Here is a 22,281-nt window from a genome sequence, read left to right as displayed (position 1 = left end):
TCCTCATAGCTGCTCTGAAGAGCGTGGTCACTGTCTCTGCTTGCTGCAGGCCCAGAGCCCCTCTCCTTCTTCACTCGGCAGTTTCTGGTGAATTCCATCACGGCAAAACCTGCAGCCAAGCCAGGAACCGGCCCGGCCCGGCTTGGCTCGGAGCAAGCTCCCGCAGGCCTCATCTCCCGGCCGGGAGACGTGGCAGGCCCAGCCCGGCCCCCCCGCGGCCGCATGGCCTGGGCAGGGAACCGGAGGCCAGCTGGAGGTCTGCTACCTTTCACAGCCAAGAAACAAAAAGAACAAGAGAGTTCTGGTTTTTTACTTTAAGGTGGGGTTCACAAGTTGATCCCACTTTTCAATGGCTAAAACTGCTGTCAATTCTCAGCAATGACCGATAATTGGTCATGAGAAAGACTCCAGGCAGTCCCCAGCAACTCCAACTTTCCTTAAAGGTAAAGTAACTCCATGACACAATGTTAAATTGTTACAAAGTCTTGATCCTTGAGCTCCTAACTGCACTATCTTGATGTTTATAACCATAGAGTCACCAAGGCTGGAACAGACCTTCAGGTCACCAAATCTGTCAACCTAGCACCATGTCCACTTCCAAACCATGTCAGATGTCACACCTACATGTTTTTTGAACACTTCCAGTAATGGTAATTCCACTGCTTCCCTGGGAAGCCTGTTCCAATACTTTACAGCCCTTCTAGTGAAGAAACATTTCTTGATACCCAATCTAAATTTCTGCTGGCACGAGTTGAGGTCACTTCCTTTTGTCCTGTCACTGGTTGCCTGCAAGCCAAGGACAGCACCCACCTGGCAATGCCCTGCTTTCATGTAATAACAGAGAGCAATAATGTTAAACCTGAGCCTCCATTTCTCCAGGATAAACATCCCCAGCTCCCTCAGCCCCTTCTCTTATGGCCTGTGTTCCTGATTATTTCCCAGATCTGTTGCCCTTCTCTAGACTTGCTCCAGCATGTCAATGTCTTTCTTTTAGTGTGGGGTCCAAAACTGGACACAGCTCCCAAGGTTTGTCCTTAGGTGCCCAGCAGAGGGGGGTGGTCACTGCCCTGGTCCTGCTGGCCACTCTATTTCTGACCCAAGCCAGGATGCCCTTGGCCACCTCAGCATATGCTAGCTGAAGTTGAGCCACTCTCAGCCAGCACCCTCAGCCCTTTTCCACTGAGCAGCTTCACAGCCCCTCTGCCCCTCACTCAGCCTGTAGTGCTGCCTGGGGTTGCTGTGGCCCAAGACCAGGACACAGCACTTTGCTGTATTGCAAGACACACTGTTGTCCTTGGCCCAGCAAACCAGCCTGTCTAGATCCCTCTGCAGAGCCTTCCTGCCCTCCAGCAGACATTCTTGCCCAACTCAGTGTCATTTGAACATTGACTGAGGGGGCACTCCATCTTGTCATCTGTATTATTGAGATATTGAACAGGGCTGGCTCCAGTATGGAGCCCTCGGGAGCACCACTAGTGCCACCAGCTGGATGCAGCTCCATTCACTTCCACTCTCTGGGCCTGGCCATCCAGCCAGTTTTTAGCTCAGAAAACAGCACACTGTCATGGGGTGACTTTACCTTTAAGATAGTTTTGAGAGTTAAGGAAGTTGAAGCTGCTGGTGACTGATGGGAGTCTTTTTCTCCTGACCAATTATCGGTCATTTCTAAGAACTGACAGCAGTTTTGACCATTGAAAAGTAAGATCAACCTGTGAACACCACCTTAAGACCTAAGCCTGGGAATTTCTTTGTCTCTTTGTTTCCTGGCTGTGAAAGGTAACAGAGATCCAGCTGGCTTCCCATTCCCTGCCCAGCCCATGTGGCCTGGGCGGGGGCTGGGCTGAGGCTGCTGCGGCTCCCGGCCGGGAGATGGGGCCTGCGGGGCTTGCCCCGGGCTCTGGCTGGGCCAGGCCGGTCCCTGGCTCGGCTGCAGTTTTTCCTGTGACTGAATTCACCAGAAACTGCCGAGTAAAGAAAGAAAAAGCTCTTGACCTGTGGCAGGCTGAGACAACGACCACACTCTCCAGAGCAGCCGTGAAGAATCTTCCATCACAGACAACTCCAGCTGCTGCTCCGGCAGAGATCACAGAACCATCTACAAAGCCTGGGCAAGATTTTAACCCTTTCATTACCCAGATGAGACTTGCAGATTAATCCTTTTATCCAGAGAGAGAAAAAGAGAGTAATCAACATGTAAAGAGACTTTATAAGCTATCAGAGACAGTAAAGAAGCTTCAGAAAAAGTAGAGGATAAGGAGATGCTTTATTAGCTGAAATATTTTTCTGTTAAAGCTATAGAGATGGACAATAGGGTCTTGAGAAAAAACTCCTTTAATTCATGACAGAGTATATAGGGAGGAATGGAGTGTTCAAAGTTTGGATTTTGAGCAAAAGGTGGAGTAATTGTGATACAGTGAGGTGGTGGAACAGAGTGAGATAAAGTAATAGTTGAAGATTTGAAGCCTTGAGAGCCAATGAGGAAACTGTTTCCAGAGAAGCTCACAGAGACAGATGAAGAAGACTTTTGCCTTTGAATAACTCATCCTTAAAATGACATCCCTAGACTCATGGCCCATACACACCTCAGAGTGATGTGAAATGGGAGGAGTGAACTCTGATGTTAAGATTTCCAGACAGCTGGCATCAGAAAAATAGAAAAATATAACAGAAATAGTTTTCTCATGAGAAATCCATAAATTAGCAGAAGAAGGCTTCTGTTTCTCTACAAAGGCTGATGAAAAGACTCTAGCAAGAATTAGGACTGTTTTAACCACCAAAATTCTAAAGTTTTTCTGTCTCTATGTTGTCATGTATACAAAAGAATAGTCAGGTAGTGGGGGATAAAAGAGTATTCTGGAAGTTTATTCTAGTGTTTTTATTCTTGTAGTTTGTTAATAAACTTTCTTTATTCCTTTTAAGTTTTAAGCCTGTTTTGCTCTTATCCTAATCCATATCTCACAGCAAGAAATAAGTAATTTTATAGCTACCGCTTTAAAACCACGACACATACCCATCCAAGCCATTGCCTACCTGTGTTCTTCAGAATTCTGTAGAACACTATCAAGGGATTTACTAATATCTGGATTGACATATTCACAGCCTGTCCCTCATCCAACAATTACCTTGTTGTACAAGGACACCAGGTTGGTCAAGCAGGACCTGCCTGATCCTTGGTTGTTCTGTATGTGCCACATGATCACACTCAGGCGATGGGCTCCGTGACCTTCCCCAGCACTGCAGTCATGCTGGCAGCCTCCTTCTGGCCCTCCTTACCACATTTGCCAGCTTCCAGCCACTTGGGACCTCTCCCATTGCGCAGGACTGATGGTAAATGATTAAAAGTGGCTTGACAAGCTCTTCTGCTGCCTCCCCAGTACTCTTGGGTAGATCCCACCTGGCCACATGGACCCATGTGCGTTTAAGTGGCACAGCTGGTTGCTGATTATTCCCTCATGCAGTATGGGGGCTTCATTCTGCTCCCTGTCTCTGCCTTTCAGCTCAGGGGCTGGGTACCTTCCTGACAACTAGTCTTACTTTTAAAGACTTCAGCAAAGAAGGAATTAAGAACCTCAACCTTTTTCTTATCCTTTTTCTCTATGTTTCTGCCATATGCAACAAAAGACAAAGATTCTTTTTGGCCCTCCCTCGAGTTGCTGCTGAATATTTGCAGGAATATTTGAAGTATTTGTAGGAATACTTTTTATTGTCTTTCACACACATTCTCAGATTAAGTTCTAAATGGGCTTTGGACCTTCTAATTGTCTCTTATTAATTTCACAACAGCTTTCTTTTTCCTTTTTTTCTTCCTGAGCTGACTACCTATTTTTCCCCTTTTTCATCTGCCCCTTCTACTTCCTTAATCTTAAATATGAGCAGCTAGATTCTTAACCTGAATAAAATTCATTTACATACATTAAAATTAGATACTCTTGAAACATTACCAAATTTTGTCATTCAATTTATATTGAAACTTCTAGAAATATTTGAGCTAATCTTTTTAATATCTAAACATTTTTCATTTTTTTAAAATATTTCTTAAAAATATATACTTATATAATTTTTTTAATGGAATTAAAAGTTAACAATAAAGTATGATAAATTAAAAGTTAGAAGAGGGAAGAATATTCTTAACTTGGGAATAAATTCAAGACACTGTTCCTAAATTGGGGTTAACTGAAAGGCACATGTATTCTAATTTTTCTTAATAATTTAATTTCAAGATTATTTATATGTCCTCAGTTTTATTACTGAAGTACATTACACTCTAAAACAGACATCTGCTCTGCCTCTCTATTGATCATCCCTCATTAAGCAGGTCTCTTTTGCTACCATGGGCCATTTTTCCAAATACACTGTTAAAACATGTTGTACAAGAAAAGTTTCCAGTTGTAACTGATTAAAATATGAAGATAATTGCTTTTCAATGGGTGAAGTGAACCAAGTTATTAGAATGTACATGTTAATATAAAGATAATTTCTTCTCTTAATTACTATCAAGACTAACACTTGTTTAAGAGAAATCTGACCTCATCCAGTTAGTATTTACCTTTGAAGTCAATAAATCATACTGTCTTTCTCTGAAGAAGTCAATACTTGCTTATTGTGAGCATGATGAATAGTTAAATATAAATTTGTATAAGAATACATTGACAAACACTTGAAGAAAGAATTATGAGAAATGTGATTTGATTCATAAGCGAACATTTCTACCTTGTAACGAGACCTGATTGGATGTTATTTTTTAAAACTTTTACCTATTTTTTGGTTACTGATTTATTCACAAATGATTTATATATTTTTCTATATCAGATATGTTTATTGTTTGCATGATTTTGCTCAAGTTAATTTCAACATATTCTGAACAGTGGGTGAGTGTTTAAAAATTCAATACAAAATATGATTTTCTCATACAAGTGCCTGAGCAGGAAAAGCCTTTTTTTCTTCTGTGAGAGGATTAAATCATGCTATCTATAGATATAAATGACTGTAACTCTAATGTTAGCAGACTTTGTACTTTTGCAGAGTAACCTGGTCAGAACCCACCTCTTGTACAACCAAGTGTAATATGTCATCTGAGATTCTTTGCCCTCTCAGATTTTTGTCAATCCTTTCACAACACAAAACCTGGATAAATTTGTTCAAGAGTTTTTGTTGTTTTTTTATTTTATTTTGTCTAAACAGTGGATATATACCAACAAAAGCAGATTACATGGTATTTACTTAATCTCAACATCTTTATCACCACTATGAAAAAACTCAGTCATTCCTTTTGCAGAGTATGCATCTGTTGGTAGGCACTTGGTGAATCAGATTACATTTTAAGTCTTTACGTTTCATGAGTGCAATACTGCATGCTTAAAAAACATATCTTTGATATTTAATGGTGTCATTTAACACTTGAATGGGCCACAGCCAGGAATAAAATTTACTTCTGTTTGACTAACAGGTTTGATTTTGCCAGGAGTGTGACCAGATAAATAGAAGGTGATTAAAATTAATGAAGCTGTGAAAACCTTGAAAGCCTCAGCTAAACAGAGAATTTTTAAGCCTGGTGAGTTTTCAAGTCTTAAGAGGGCTCAATGAAATTCTTACCAATTTCCTCACACTAGTACATGGAAAGACAAAACAGCTGAGTTCTATTGCCATGCACTTTTACTGTACTGAAGACAACAATCTTTTTCCCCCTCAGGTTTCACACTAAAATGAAACAATCAACTCCCTAGAATGAAATACTGTCAGCTTTCAAGCTGGAGTTTCATCCTGGTAAGTCAACATGCCAGCCAAAAAGCAAGGCTCTTCCACCACAAGAGGCTTGGGTGAATGAGAGATGGAAGATGAGTCTTCCAGCGATTCACTAGTCTTTTACTTCTGTGATTTGATCATCACTGATGTTCACGCATTTAGACTGAGCAGGCCATTAATATTATATTGAATAACAGCTTAATAGAACCTTGAGCTCCACAAAGTCCTTTTGTCTGTTACTGCTACTTTAGCATGATGAAACTTCACTCATGAAGTTTGAGCTCTTACCTGTGTAGGACTCTACTGTCTTCTCTTTATTATGGCATGGGAATGCAAAAACTACCAGGAGAAAGTCCTGAAAAGGAGTAACTGAGTATCTTTTGCTCCCCAAACAACTCAGTTAATCACAATGGCCAAAACTGACTTCATGAAGTATGCAAAGGAATTTTTCTCTTTCTCTGCTTGCTCTCATGAGCCAAGTTGCCAGCTTTGGTCCTGGAGATCTTCCAGAGATGAGTGCACTTTATTCTGTCTATCTTGCGCTTCATATTCACTGGTAAATATTTTACTGTCATCTGCATATTCAGAAATTAAAATGTAAAAACTACCCCTCCCCGAAGTACTTAATTAATGAGGTGATGAAAAATGTTCCTTTTGAGTGGTAGTAAAGTCCAGTGACAATGATCAAGGAAAATTGGACCTTGCTGCCCATTTTAATTTCCTGAATGACCCAATGAAGCATTGATATATTTCATATTATGTAGTAATTTCTAAGTATGTAATGCAAAAATCATGGTGATTTATTTTGTAAAGCAGTCAACAAACTATATGCATCCTACCAAATCTACAAAACAATCCGTCAAAAGCAAGTAGTCCTTTGGAAAGAGATGGATTGTGATTGCCACGAAGATTTCTCTTCTGCTTTTTAGTAGTGACAGGAGTTGGCTGTACTTAAAAGTGTAGCTCTTGTTTTCTGGGTGAAGAAGATTGATGCTAGAAAATCCCCTAATATGTAGATGGACATTTACACATAAATTGCATGGGAGTAAATGAAAATTTCACAGGCTGAAGTCTGATGGCAAACTTGAGAGCCATGTGATCTCATCAAGAGGAGTTTGGCATGCTGAGAGTTACTTCCACTCTATGCTTACTGCACACAGTGGAGTTTAACCATATATGTAAAAAGTGTTACATACTTTGTGTTGGGTTCGTCCTCACTGGCTCTGACTAATCAAATTAATAAGATCCAGCATAACAACACTTTTTTTTCTTAAAAAGAAAATCATGGATTCAGACACTAGGATATGGGCTACATCAAAAAGGAAAAGAGTCAGTATTGAAAGAACTTGGATAAAATTTAGATCTGAACTACAAGTCTAATTCGAGAAGAAAACAGGGTTGATTTTCACCCGATCATTATTGCTGCAGCATCCAGAAAAATAAATCCCAGGTCTGAAAATCCATGTGCAATAATTTTTAAATTATTGGATTTTGTTCCAGTTTGGGATGTTGTGACTCATGCCCTATTTGATCCAATTAATATGGAAATTAAGACTGAGGCTAAAACAAATCATCTCCCACCAACAAACACACTCAGATAAAAAGACCTGAAAATGTATTCTCCCACTGCTTTTATAAAAGCATGCTGTGACTCTTATACAGTGGTCTGAAATTAGTGATACATGCCTAAAGCCCTCAGTAAATAAAGCATTCCAGAAGAAGGTAGGGTGTTGTGGTGTTTCTCATAGTCTTTAGTATTTGTTTTCAAATCACTTTTTTGCATGGAAATTGTATGATCAGGTTTCCAAAACACTGGAACATCCAAGGTCACTAACACAAGGTTCAGGATTACATCTGAGATCCATACTGAAGAATTTCAACAGTAAATTTGCAAAAAAACTATGTTTTTTATTAAAGCTGTATACTAACTAAAAATCAGATACTAAAATTATACAACAGTTTGCAAATGTCTATGTCTTTTTATCTTTTGGGGGATTCCTTGTAATTTGTGTTAGATTTACTATAATTATTTAAGCATATGAATTTTAGAATAAATCATTGAGGTAATATTTGGTTAGAAATGAATTTGCCATTGATTATGAAATCATTCTTTCTTGAGATGAAACTTTAAAGAGATTCATCTGAGAAGCTGAAGAGCTTAGGGAACACAAAGCTCAGCTGACTGATTTTGCATACCTTCATTAGCACAAACTTTTTATTGCCTGCAGAAATCAACATTTTTACATTCAAATCTTCTCCAGCTTAGGGAGAAGCATTATGGTGCTAAATTTGTACATGGAAATATCTCTGGATAACGTTCTGAATTAATGTATCTGAAGGCATTGGAATTTGTTACACTGCATTGCATGGAAGTCTGTAACTCAAAATCAGACTCTGAAGAACAGAAATGGAGACAATAAATGTCTTTCTCAATCTTCCATTAAAAAAATTCAAGGATTTTGAACACATTTTGCACAAGCTGATTAGAAGAATGAATCTTAATGAAGGCTTTATAGAGAAGTTCTTAATTTGCAGCTTACTACTTGTAAGCATATTAGCCTTTTAGGATGAAATTGTTCTAGGAATTTTATTGAGTTTTTGATAAAGAATATTTATAAAAATAGAAAGTGAGTATTCATAAACCACTCTGCTGTTTTTTGCATATCTTTAAAATATTAACATTTCATCTTTTCTTCAACTTCTAAAAATTTGTGTCCTTTTTTATAATAATGCCAATTATCCTGACATGTTTTGTGTGAAAGCAATGAGGGTTCCAGGGTATCAGGAAAAAAAAAAACAACAACCCTCATCTAAAAATACTTTCACAGACACTTTCCTTACCAGATAGGAGATTTTTTTCCAGGCCGACTCTGGCTGTTTTTGACTGAGAGACTCACGCTTATACACAGATGTGTATGATTCTCCTCCTGCTTGAGACCTGATGATCTCGTAAGTGCATGACAGACCGAGGGTTGAAGCATGAAGTCTGTATCCAGGAGAACTCCCACTACACATCCAAGGTTTAACAACTTCAGAGGAAGCTTTGTCAGCAGCTGTAAAACAGGAATTATTGTTGCCTCACGACAGTGTAGGCATCAGCAAGTTACCTTCAGTTCAATTTTGACCCAATAATTCATTTTATGAAACTCCAGACATTAAATGTTTGATTCTGTGACTCAATGTAGTTGTTCTCTCAGAATTTCCATGTGGAAATTTCTCTCCAGGCTTTTAAATGTCTCTTCTAAAATGGTTTCTTTAGACTGAGATTTGCTATTTCAAATAAGGATTTTCCTGGTCTAAAAAAGGGAAATGGAATTTGAAGTAGAAAAGGCTTATAAAGCTAAACTCTAACAGATATATTAAATTATATTTAATTGAACCTAAGTGATCAGGTGTTTTCAGAAGCATTTTTTTTCTAAAAAACCAAACCCAAACCACAGCTATAAAAACATTTACGGTGACTATGTTTTTTCAATAATAAAGAGTTTACATGATGAAATTAACATATCTGAAATGCATCAGATATCACTAATGGGTAGTGACTCAGCAGGCTAGGTAGAACTAGATTAAACTAGATCAAACTATTCTTGTTTAATAAGGCTCTTCTCATGTTTATCTTCACCACAAAGAAAAGCATATGCATGTTTAAGCACTAAAGTCATCCTCTCAGAAGGCCATGAGGTCATTTAAATAGAAGGGACTTGGATATTTTTTTTTTAATGTAATAATACTAAGGATTTAAAAAGTAAAAAATTCAGAATCTTGAAATGTCATTTCTCCTAGTGAGCATTCATAAAGGATTATTTTAACAATACATGTGACAGTTAAAGAAAGGGTATTTCCTTCTATTGAAAGATCATTCGTGAGACATCATTGGAGAAAGAGATTAAATTGATTGCATTGATTGAAATGCAACACAGGAATTTCACCCTAACTCCATCTTTTGAGAAACAATAATAAAATAAATCTTACCACTTGCCAGTGAGTAAAGGCATTCATTCTTCAGTGATTGACCACTGAAAAAGGTCTTTCAGGGGATTTTTCTGCAAAGCACTCTCTTCGTGCATCTTTTCTACAGTGGCCATTTATTTTTCTCTTGGCAAATTAAAATTTTCAATAAACTCATTATTCTCATTTGGACTCTATTTCAAGTCATTGTTTGTTTGGTTTCATTCTTGAAAAGATAGAAGTGTGCCCTGGCACTTAAAAAAAATCATGGAGATTCATTTAAACAGAGTGTCAATATTCCATTGAGAAATTGCAGCCACGAAGAGAAAACCAGTGACAGAAGAGTGTGAACAGCAGGTTGCTCACAGATAAGGGTGAAACCTTAGCCAAGTCCTCCAGAGCTGAGGCACAGCTGGATGCTCTCTCTGACGTGGTCTCAGAGCATCCTGTTGTGCCTCACTGCTGCAGGGACATATGGTGTCTGAATTCCTCATCTTTACAATGTCATATCTCACTCTTAATACTGTCTTGTATAAGAATAGAGAACAGGGCACAGCCAGGGAGCTCCTATAATCTGCCTACCTGGAGTGTTCATCCTTAGAACAACAAAAGCTTGAACACATTGAAAGCCAGGAGTGTTAGAAGGCAGAGGTAAAACCAGAGAATTTATAATGCAATTACTTAAACATGAATGGGTTAAAAAATGTGATGTGTGAAAGCTGTTATGTTTTAAGTGTCAGGGCAGATGCAGCACAAATTTATGCTTGCCACCCTGATGTGAAAACAATCAGAAAATGAACTGCAGAGCAGGATTGCTTTTTAGATTCAATTAAAACATGGGCATATGTGTCTGTATACATTTTTCTCAATTACTTCTACTTTTCTCTTTGGGCAATTCTAGATGCATTGCACTTGGGGAAAAAAGAAAAAAAGAGATAGAGTATTAAATTCAGGTAAATGTCATTCTCTGCAGTAATTGTAGGAAGAACTGTTCCTGAATATCAACATGGAAGATAATTAATATGGTTTTTCCTATTTACTATATTCTGCATTTACTGTGAGGATGCCAATAGCCTGGATTCACTCCCAGAATGTAGGTTTGGGAAAAAAAGTTGTTTCCTAATAGCATTAAAATCATAAACTGCAGAAATTAAGACTTAAAATTTCAAGCCCTGAATGGGTCAAGGGACAGAAAACACCAGCACAGGAGTAGGAAGCATCTTGCATTTGATCTGGTAAAACTGTTGAAAATGGAAGAAAATTGCAGTCACATTCCCTGCAGCATTAAGATGTTTTTTTCAGGAATTGGCATGTCATCTCTAACATGCCAATGTTACTTCTAACTGAAATATACTTTAAAATACACAAATTGATATTAATGAAATAGGGAGAAACAAGACAATTCCTCATCAATCACTCTTTTCCAAACTGGTGAAATCAAATTGGTCACTGGTTAAGGGTAGCCCTCCTAGTATATCAGTGAGGTTCTTGCTTAAGTCACACCCAGGGTGTGGAAACAAGTGCCCTTTCAGCCCCAGAGCCAGAGTTCTTGTCACCTTCCCCACTGAAGCAACAGTGGCATGGAAGATGAGGGCTAATCAAGTTGAAAAGTGGGCTGGTACTGCTCTGTCAGCTCTGGTTTGTCATCTTCTCACTCCCTTAGCCTGCTCTGTACTCCATCAGCCAGAGAAAATATGTGGAGGAAACCAAATAATTGATAAGTCATGATTAATAGTATAGAAATTGCTGGATTTCTTCAACCTGTGTGTCATGAAAATCACTTGCTGTATAAATAAATTGTCAAGAAGAAAGTTGAGGTTCTTCTTACCAGTACTTGTAACACAAAAACCATTTCTTGATTTATGAAGGAAATTCTTCTGCTTACACAATACAGTAACAAAAAACACCTTTCAGACATCCATCTGTAATGCCAGACTCTATGAAAGCTACAAGAGTTCCCAGCTGTTTGACATTGAAAGAAGCAGCTAATTTTCCTAAAATTGTGTCTCACTGCTTGAAGGTATTTGATTTAGAAAAGATGACATCTGCCTTGTTACTACCCAGCTTCTTTAGGATGACCTTCTCTTTCCTTTCAGATGTGTACCAAAGCACTGAGAATAGCATGAAGATAAATCATTGTCTCTCACATCAGACTTTCACCAATCAATGTTGACACCAAATTACCTGGTTTCAAGTAAGACCCTGTGACCTGTATGCTGACATTTAAAATGCTAAAAATCACAAGCCAAGATATCAAAAATGCTAAGTTTAAGAACTACTCAGATGACCCTCTATTATCTAGAATTAATGCCATGGGAATATGATTTTACCTGATGTCTCTTATTACATCCTTTTCAGTCCAAAATATCCATATTTTACTTCTAAGCTGTGCACATTAGGAAGAATAATCTCTCCTTTACTGGTGTCCATAATAGCTCATGAATTTACGACTCCAAATCAGTCTTTACAGAAAGTGGGAAATGTTTGGCTGATACAAATGAATTTATGCACCACTCAGGATGGTGGTTTTCAAACCGTGAAGCTGTGCACAGCCTCTTGATGGTTTAGTCTGAAATTTCTTAATTCCCCAGGCAGTAGGAAGCACAATTAAAATTCCATCCCAGATAATTTGGACAATATAGAGGTTTATCCTTTTTCTTTATTTTAATGAAGAGTTGTCATTAAGAGGATGTTGCAGTAGAAAAACAGGCTTTACTGGTCCCATTTCTGCCTGCTTAATTAGGAAAGCCAGAAAGAATACTTTTAAAATAATATTCTTAAAATAAACCATGACTATACCTTTCAGTTAAGCTTAAGGTTTACTGGAATTTTGAGGCAATTAGTCATTTAATATTGTGATAGAATTTCAAATCAATAGTTGAAATGTCACTAGCAAATAAAGAAAGCCATTTGGAAGAGATACAGGAGCTGTCAGACAAATGTCAATCTATGATAGTGTAAACATTAAATATGCCCAAAAATGAATACAGTGATTACTTCAGGTTTGACAGGTAGGAAGGACGGTTGAATATACTCATGGTAAGCACCATTATATTAACATTTATTCAGACAACATTGCTGCTTGAACTCAACCTGGTGTCTGTACAATCCAACCTCACTCATATACCTTCCCTTTTCCTACTGAAGAAGAAGTACTGCACACATGACCATATATTCCAATCAGGAGAAATGCCCAAAAGAGTTGACATGGAAAGATAAGTAACCTCATAACCACTGATAGAGAATTCAGGGTAATTTATTGTACCCTCATCATATGATGGGATTTATTGGCATTTTTATGATGAGCATATCCTGTGCAGAGCACAGTAGTATTTTTTTCCTAGCTCACAATCTAACCTACAATTTCTTCAGCAAAAAATGAAGTCAAACACTGGTTGTTTAGGTGATTGTTAAAGGTCAGAAGCAGGGGAAAAAAGGTCTTTTCCTGTCAAATGGTGACTATTAATAGCTGTTCTTCATCATACTTTTTACAGTTGTACATCTCCTTATCTGATCTCCAAAACACACTATGAACAGTATGAAAACTTTCCATAGGACATTAGTAATATTTTCCTCAAGGAATCTGAATCTGAGAATGTCTGTTATTGTGCCAAAATATTGTTCATTATCAGCTGATTTAGAAGCTGAGAACAAGCCTTTTTCCTGGCCATTCTTTTTTATTTTATAGATACCATTATCAACAATGTCACTGCACTATTCTAAACATTATAACCTTTGGGTTTCATGAAAAAGGTGCAGGTGAAACCTTAACATTAAATGTGTAACTAAAGATAGAGATCATTATTTTTCCACACACCCCACATATAACTTAATTGATAAGGCTCTTTTTTTTTTTTTTTTTTTTAATGAAACGCCCGTATCCCAGCCTTCTGTTAAGAGAACTGTTTCGTCATTGACTGAATTTTCCCACATATCTTTCTCTGTATGTGACTTGGTCCTGGTAATACAATGTCTCCTAATTACTGTATCATCATGGCATCTCACACAACTATCTTCTAACACAGGGAATATTGCAGTAAAATAAGTGTATGATAGAGTGGGGTAGGCATTTCTATGTTCTCCTGTGATATTAAAACAGAAACATAGTGTATCATTAAAGTTGTGGGGATATGTAGAAGTACTGTATTTCTGTGATGACCAGTCTGTAGCTCATCAAATACTGTAGTGCCAGCTTTGGTGAAAGGTCTGTTGAGATGATTCCAAGTTACTTTCTTGCTCACTGACTTTTCAGGATATGAGACTGTTCTACGACCCATGCAGCCCCCCTGTGCAAATGGGCTGAAATCGTGTTGTCTCCTCTGGGGTTTTCTGTAGGAAATTCATACCACTTCCTCATTTAAGTAGAGGCTACGGGGTCAAACTCATACACGGTAAGTTTTATTTGCAGCTGGTAAGCATAACCCCAGATTGAATTACAAGAACCAGAATATAACCCTGTTTGAATGATGAAAGAGTACTTTGAGATCTGATTTACTTAGGAAATACTGCACCTAACTACTTTCAGTAATTTAGATTGTTTGACGGATATCTCTACCCCCACACAAGTACAACTGCTTTTGCTTATCTGCTGATTTAAGAGAGAGGTCAAATGTTCAGTCTTTCCTTGGAAGGAAATGTGAATTGTTTATGCCTGAGAGGAGGAACTGGGGTTATCTACACATTCTCATTGCTCCATTTGATTCACTGAGGAGAAGTGTTTTTGACTGGGGCAGCAGAAGCACCCAGCTGAAGCACAGAAAAAAAATCAGTTCTCCGGGGGGCAAATTCATGTGAAAGCAACATAAAAGGATGAACTGTTTGTGTGAGAGGAATCAATATTCACATGCAAATGAAGTCCCTGAAGTTTATGAAGCAGTCCCATGTTAAATGACTCACTCTGGAATAATCACATGAAGGTTCAGCTCTAGTTTATTCTGCCACAGGGAGTTTTGAAAGTGTTCTTTACCCCTGAATTTTTTATGACTAAGGGTCTGAGGGAAAAGGGGGGTTTAGGATCACTTATACATGGTAACATGGTTTGTCCCAGAACTGGAAGTCTTTTGCAGTAAAACTCAAGGTTATGTTAAATATTTTGCACCTGCATTTCAAAAAACCTCTTTCAAGTCCTGCTAACACGTATTAGTCTTAAGTCGGTAGAGGGATGTAGATCAATAGTCAAGGAAAATCACAAAGGCTTTTTCAAGGACTTTTGGAAAAGGTTTCTCTGGAGCTTTGGACTCATTTCACAAAAGCTGTCTGCACTACAAGAAGAGGGAATTTTCTTTTGAAAAAAAAAAATATAAGCTAATTATAAGGGATGCACCACGTTGAAAAATATGTGTTATTTGTAGAGCCCTCTGTTTTGAGTTATATTTTTTTGTTTTGGTTTAAGTCTATTAACAAAGAGGGTGGACTCTTGTACTTTCAAAGACAAATGAGACTAGATTATATGGTGCCTTTCATCTCTAGAGCAGTTAGCTGGAGGGAAGCACAAAGTGTTTAGTCTAAAAATGAGTTTAAATGGCTTTATCTAAAATATATACATTGCTGAGTGGACTTTTCTGCTTTTTTCCATTTAAAAAATATTATCTTTTTATAAGGATCTTTATGAATCTGCCTAATCAAAAAAGGAGCACATTTCTCTCATTTTACAAGGAACTTTATAACTTTTAACAGATAAGGAAGTAAGTGAGCACTTTGAAGCAGCTAGTTTAACCATTAAAAATTAAATTTTAAGGTCCCAATCCAACATCTACTGAATGTAATGGAGTCTGGAAATTGACTTCATACCAAAGATTCACAAGCTGAGAAACTTAAAAGGCTCGTTCCTTCCATATTAAGAGTTCATGCCTCTTTCACAGAGTTAAAAGCTGGAGATGATGAAATTGGATTGTCTGACCTCCTGGAAATCTCACCACTGAAAGCTGTCCATTAACATACGCCTTTTGCAGCAGGCTACTTTCTCAGACATTCATATCATTGGGGCAGAAGAGGTCCTTTCCTTCTGCATTCAGATTCCAAATGACATACAGATATGAACTGTAAGGTACAGATACAAAATTGGGAGTGGATAGCTCTGACTAAAGAACTTGGGCTTTGTTCTCATCCACTGTGCAGGTGTGCTCAGTCCTCATGCTCAGAGCCAAACTAAATACATTCAATTGTCTGATGCTGGTGAAGCAATCATTAAAGTATAAGTTATTTACTGGTAAGCAGGGAGTCTCCTGATCCTAAAACTTGCTTTATTCTAACCAGTCCCTCCATGCAAACTTTTAATAATAATTCTGCAATTCATGTCCTTCCAATTGTTACAGGTGGGCAGCTGTATGTTTTTGTGTACATTATAAAGGTTGTATCTCTCCTACTCTTTCATTTCTTACATGAAATAGATATATACTTCATTAATAGCCATTTGTGTCCTCAATGTATTCATTATTTTAATAAGTTAGATATAAATTCCAGATAATGTTGTAAAACTATGCAGGTATTTCCAAAAATGGAAGGGACTTCCCAGTTTCCTCTGGAAAAATTAAGCACGTTTTTTCAATAATTCCCAGAAGCACCATTTACCATAACAAATAATATCTTGCTTTTTTTTCTTTAATTTCCACAGTGCCAGGTTTGGAGCCTTTTGGATTCCTCCTGGAGGAATCTGCTCCTACAGCAAATACAGAAAAATTTTCAAGAAAAACTGGAGCCTGCAGTTCTTCACAGTGAGACAGATCAGTCTTGATAAGCTGAGGAATAAGAAGGATGATTATCCCTGCTTCTATTCACATATATCTATAACATTAAATACTCACAGCTTAAACATTCATGAATGTGTTTTCTCACCAGGAAGTGAGTCTTCTACTGTTTTCTACTAACCATTAACCAGTGGATGATCTGGAAGATTGCACTGCTAGTGGCTGTGGCTGAACAAGGCAGCTAACCCATTTTGGTCTCAAGGATGTGTTTGGGTCTGCTCTTGAAAAGCAGCTCATGGTCACTGAAATATAAAATATATATGTATAGTAATGGACAGGTCAACGTCACTATAGAAAGGTGGCACAGCAGAGGGGCTCAGTTCCTCTGAAGAAATGGTTGCTGAGCAAATGGCATGAGCTGGTGTTCTCCAAGTGGGGACATCCTATCCTGAAACTCCAATTTTCATTCAGCTTGGTTCAGCTTCAGAGTGTGGATTTTGCATTAAAACACTTGCTAAGTAGATCTTGTCAAAGTCTACCATATTACATTTGCAGATGGCATCAGCTGAGTGGTGCTGTTTTCGTTCCTGAGGACAAGATGCCATCCAGAGGGACCTGGGCAAGCTCGAGGAGTGAACCCATGGGAACCTCATGAGCCAAGTGCTCAAGGTGAAGCACAAGGTGCTGCACCTGGGTTTGGACAACCCCCAATGTCAGTCCAGGCTGGGAATGAAGGTTTTGAGAGCACCCCAGGAAGGACTTGGTGGTGGTGGTGGATGAGAGGCTGGACATGACCCAGCCATGAGCACTCACAGCCCAGAGAGCCAAACTGTCCTGGGCTGCATCCAAAGCAGCGTGGGCAGCAGGGGAGGGAGGGGATTGTGCCTCTCTGCTCTGCTCTGGTGAGACCCAGATAAAAAAATAAATTTCTTGTGAAGGTGGTGAGGCACAGAGAAGTTGTGGCTGCCCTATCACTGGAGTGCTCAAGGTCAGATGGGATGGGGATCTGAACTACCTGGTCTAGTGAGAGGTGTTCCTGACACTGTAGGGGCTTTGGAACCATATGGTCTTTGAGGTCCCTTTTAACCCAGCCCATTCTGTGATTCTATGACTCAGGAATAGCACTTCTGAGAATAGACTAGAAAAGAAACTTTGGTTTACTTGTGTAAAAGGGTAAGTAAAAGAATATTAATATACTGTAGTTCTTGTTCCAAGACTTGAAGTAAAATTTTCATTAAATTGAAAGTCTCACTCCAGGACTATTTTTTCATTTTAAGTTAGACTATCACTGAGTGAAAAACTTCATAAATCATCCCAGGAGGAGACATTGGTTAAGTCTTACTTATTTTCTTTTTTCTCTTTTTTTTTTTTTTTTAATTTAATTTCCCCTAAGGAATTATCTAAACTGTGTCATTTCTGCTTTTAACTCCATTGCAGCTCATTCCAACTGAATTAACTTTATGTTCCCTTTTACAAAACTTTTACAAGATAGGAGAAGGATTTTTCTACCCTTCATCTAACCTGAAGTAGAAGTGTGGGATAAGGGATTTTTTTCAAAAGGATGTGTGTTTGATCTTCAGTAACCTGAGATTAAAAGTACTAACTGGATACAAGGCCCAAGGTTACTACCAGAAAAGTGAGAACCATGTCTCCTCTAGCAGTCATTATTCTAAAGAAATCAATTCTCCTTTACAGCTGAAAAATCATGGGAGTTCTGGATCCTCAACAGATGGATGCGTTGCTTCAAACCTCTTGGAAGGTACCTGGAACTTGAAAAATTAGTGGAATGACAAGTTTTCATATTAGCTAACATAACTGTATATTCCCTTTCAGCATGTAGGGAATCAAGTCTGAGGTTCCTGGCTCATTCTGTGGATTCTAGGGGTGGTGAATAGAGGTTGGGTCACTGAGTCTGTCCACTCTGAGTGTCAAAAGCCATACACACACCTTTCCTCCAGTTCCCAGACATATTACCTGTATAAAACTGACCCTTAAGAAGCTGCCACTTTTGAAGTAGACACCTCTAAGCATCTCTTTCTTAAAGATGCAGCTGCTTTAGTGTGGACAATTCTCTTCGTACAAGAAGTGTTTAGGAGTCTAAAGTTTGGCAAATGTCTTGTGCCAATGGACTCCATTTTTTATTTTGTCCTTCCCCTAATTTTGGGTGCAATTTTTGTACTCTTCATTCCTAAAATAATAAAGACAGATCTTTATAACATAATACAAAAAAAAAAAAATGTTGAATAGGGACACAAGTCTTTCCAAACTGTTAAAAAGGGGTAGTTCTCTCATTTTTCTCCATGCTTTTGAGCCAAAGCCTTTATTTTTTATAATACCTGTTCTCCTATTGAGTTGCTATTGCTCAATATATACACAATACACAGTAACTAATGTTTCTCAGTGCCCAGATCAGGGATTATACATTGCTTTTCATTAGAATTTCTACTAACAGTTTATTCCTAGCTTTCAGAGTGTTTTCTAATTATAAGCATGAAACAAAACTCCTCACATAGAACTTTGACACTCCAAGATCATATATAATTCAAAATTTATTGAGGAAAAGTTCTTGGCTTTTTAGTTGCATGTATAAAGCCATTTTTTTTTCTTTTTTTTTTTTTTTTTTAATTTATTTACTGCTCTCTAAAAAGATTACATTTTTTGTTTCTGTAAAGAAGTAGGTTGTTTTTCCTGTCTAGCTTACCTTGGTTACCACAACACTAGGTCTCTTGAGTTCTCTCAGATGCAAGGGTTACTTCAAAAAACATTGTATCTAGTACAGGAAATATTCTGAATGTGTTTTATAGGGCTTCTGGGACCTATATCAAAATTCTAGTATGCCTATTACTTATATTACACAGCTTCTATAGATAATATTTGTAAAAACAAGATATCCTGATAACAGTGAGTGAAAATACTTACTACTTTAACCAAAATCAAAGGGTTTTTTAAATGCTTCACAGATAAACTGCATTGTCTGGGTACCTTTCTGGGTCCTTTAACAAACTGTACAGGATGGAAAGTGTGACAGGAAAAAATCACTATGGGTGGCAAATATACATCTTGTTTAGTTCAAAAGGGATTACATTTAGTTTTAATTCTAGCTGTCTTATGATAGCTATAAAGTGAATACTGGTACATCATCCAGACTAGAAAACTAGTGTGAGCCCATGTGTAGCTGAAGAACCATTAAAATATTCTTACTTAATGTGAATGACTCTTGTTCCCCTGTGAATTTCAGCTGGATCTTCTGAACTTGCCAAATAGATCTACTAATCACTCAAAAAAAAAAAAATTTGAGTTATATTGCTAAGAGAGTTGAATATGAAAAACAGATACTTACAGAAAAATGAAATGTTTCTGTTCCAATTAAAAGCAGAAAACATGCCTGGAAGTAGCTGAATACAAGTAGACAACCCTGTAGGTTTTCTTTTCCTTTTCTTTTTCCTTTCAAAAGTATTTAAACTCAAACACATAAACATAAACACAATTTTCTCTCTTCTGCTACTCTATTAACTCCATTAGAAAACAGATTTTCTTTTTTTTTTGGACCTTGTGAGTAAAAATAACGCACCAAACTATTTCATTCATTCACCTCTTTTTAAATTATTTTTATTGCAACTTGCTCCTAAAAGCGGCAACTAGCTCCGAAAAGGCAGCTATGACCCTCCAGCAGCCACAGAACCCCCAGACTCTACTCCAGAAGCATTTATATAATAGGAAGATGTAGCATCCCACTTAACTCTTTTGTCATGTGGTACTGTCAAGCTTGGAAAAGCAGCTCATTCTTCTAATCTCATCTAATGAAATATTCTCAATTTACTTGTGTTCACTTGTCCCAAATTTGTTTCTTTTCTTTAATCATAAGCTTTATCATCCAGTGAAGAAATTCATTAGGTCTGAAGATATCTCACAATGGAGCACAACACTTTTTAAAAGACTGAAGGATGAAAATTACTTGAAAACAAGCTACTGCTAGGGAATCAGCAGTTATGCATTACAGAACACTTGTCCTCTACATTTATTTTTCCCTCATGAATGACTGAAAAAGGGTAAAGAAATTAGCACAATATATATCAATGATTGTCCACTGTGGTGGGTGAAAAAAATACTTCTCACAAGTTTTTTTTTTTCATTTGCAAACAACTAGAACCTTATTAGCTATATCAGTTATATAAATGTCTGGGCAGGGAAGAAAGTATAGTGCATGCTCAGTACTTATTTGAAATAGCACCTTTTTTTTTTTTTGTCTAGACTGAAATGGCCTCAACTTCTCCTCCTTACTTATTTAGGTTATTTTGATTATTTTTTGATTCTTGACATAATATTCCTAAAACTTGGCTAGACAGAGCTTTAGAAAAGAACACAGGATTTCCAAGAGTTAACTGGGTGAACTTGGTCACTCCCTTGGTCAAAGAGATTCATTTGATTTGTCTGTTTCTGTGACCTTTTGACTTACAGTCATCTGCATTCTGTTCATGCTTTATTTCATTTTCTTTTACTGGAGAGCACTTTGGAATGTTTGTCATGAAAAGAGCTACATAAATATTAATGTATTGATAGTGTTATGGCTTTTTGAGCCTATTTTTCATTTCATGGGTTTTAAGAGCTACAAAATTTACTGACTGTACAGAAAATATAGTATAATGGACTTTCTGAAATGCCCTGAATGAGATAAAATACATGAATTATTAATCCCATGGATATTGCCTATAGACAAAGTTTTCTGTGCCAATCCAAGGTTTTTTTCTACTGTGCAATGTTTGTGACCAGTACACTTTATGCCTCTTGTTTGTATGCAAGCATATGTTCCTAATTATGTTCTAAAAATAGTTACATGGATTTTATATGCACAGTGTAGTCTTCAGGATGCACTTTGAACCTGCAAAAACTTCAGGGAATGTGCAGAGAGACATTCATGTGGGACTGTGTTTCCTATGGGTAGTGCTAGCACGCATCTGCCAACCCAGAAAAGGAGAAGCAACTTCAGATTCTGTATGAGACAAGGAGATTGTGCATTAGGGATATCTTGATTCTTGATTGTCTTTATTTCCTACTCTGGTTTTGGGGGTTTTTTCCACTGCCTCCTGATTCCTTTCCCTCTTTATTTTTTTTTTATTTTTTTTCTGGTAGGTATTCTGCCATCTGGGCTAAACAGCTAAGTTATAAGCTGCAAGTCTCATTTATCACACCATGGGAGGGAAGTCATCAGAATCTGTAAATCTGCAGCAGAGCACCTAATATAGACTAATGAAAACAAATGGAGCTTGAGGTAAAGGCTACTCACAAATCTTAACTCATCCAGCTGTTTTAAAAATCATGAATGTTGAAGATCCCAGAATTTTAGATAGCCTTTATAAGGCAGTGGCCAGATGCAATTGAACCAGATGGAGAATGCGTCAGGTCTGGACTCTTGCCCTTGCTTCTGATTTGTATCTGTTGTCAAGTTAGTATGAACTGTGATAATATTTCCTATTAAAACCAGAAATCTGAGCATTAATGTTCAGTGTTTAAGGTGAATACCCTTTTTTTTTTTCCACTCATTCAGCTCCAGTCAATCGTATCCATGTTCTCATAGCTCACTGTCCCTTGTTTCTTCACCTCTGCTAACTGTCCTCCTGTGCTACGAAACATTTTTCATTTTTACCTTAAAAGCCCCGATACCTCTCCCCTGTATTTTTATGACTGACTAATGTATAAGACACCTAGTGTCCTCATGAATGCTTTTGCAGATACAGAAAAAAGACCAATACTTGATATTCTTCCTACCTTCAACCAAAACCATAGGTAATTCTTATGGATACTTCTTTCTGAATACCAACCCTCAACTTGGAGAAACTTGTGTTGTCAAGTACAAAGAAGTCTTTATTTGAGGACGGCCTGCAGCTGTACACAATCCATCTATCCA

Source organism: Poecile atricapillus, chromosome Z (assembly GCF_030490865.1).
Source record: "Poecile atricapillus isolate bPoeAtr1 chromosome Z, bPoeAtr1.hap1, whole genome shotgun sequence".
Taxonomy (NCBI): domain Eukaryota; kingdom Metazoa; phylum Chordata; class Aves; order Passeriformes; family Paridae; genus Poecile; species Poecile atricapillus.
The sequence above is the reverse complement of the archived record's forward strand: the minus strand, read 5'-3'. Positions refer to the sequence as shown.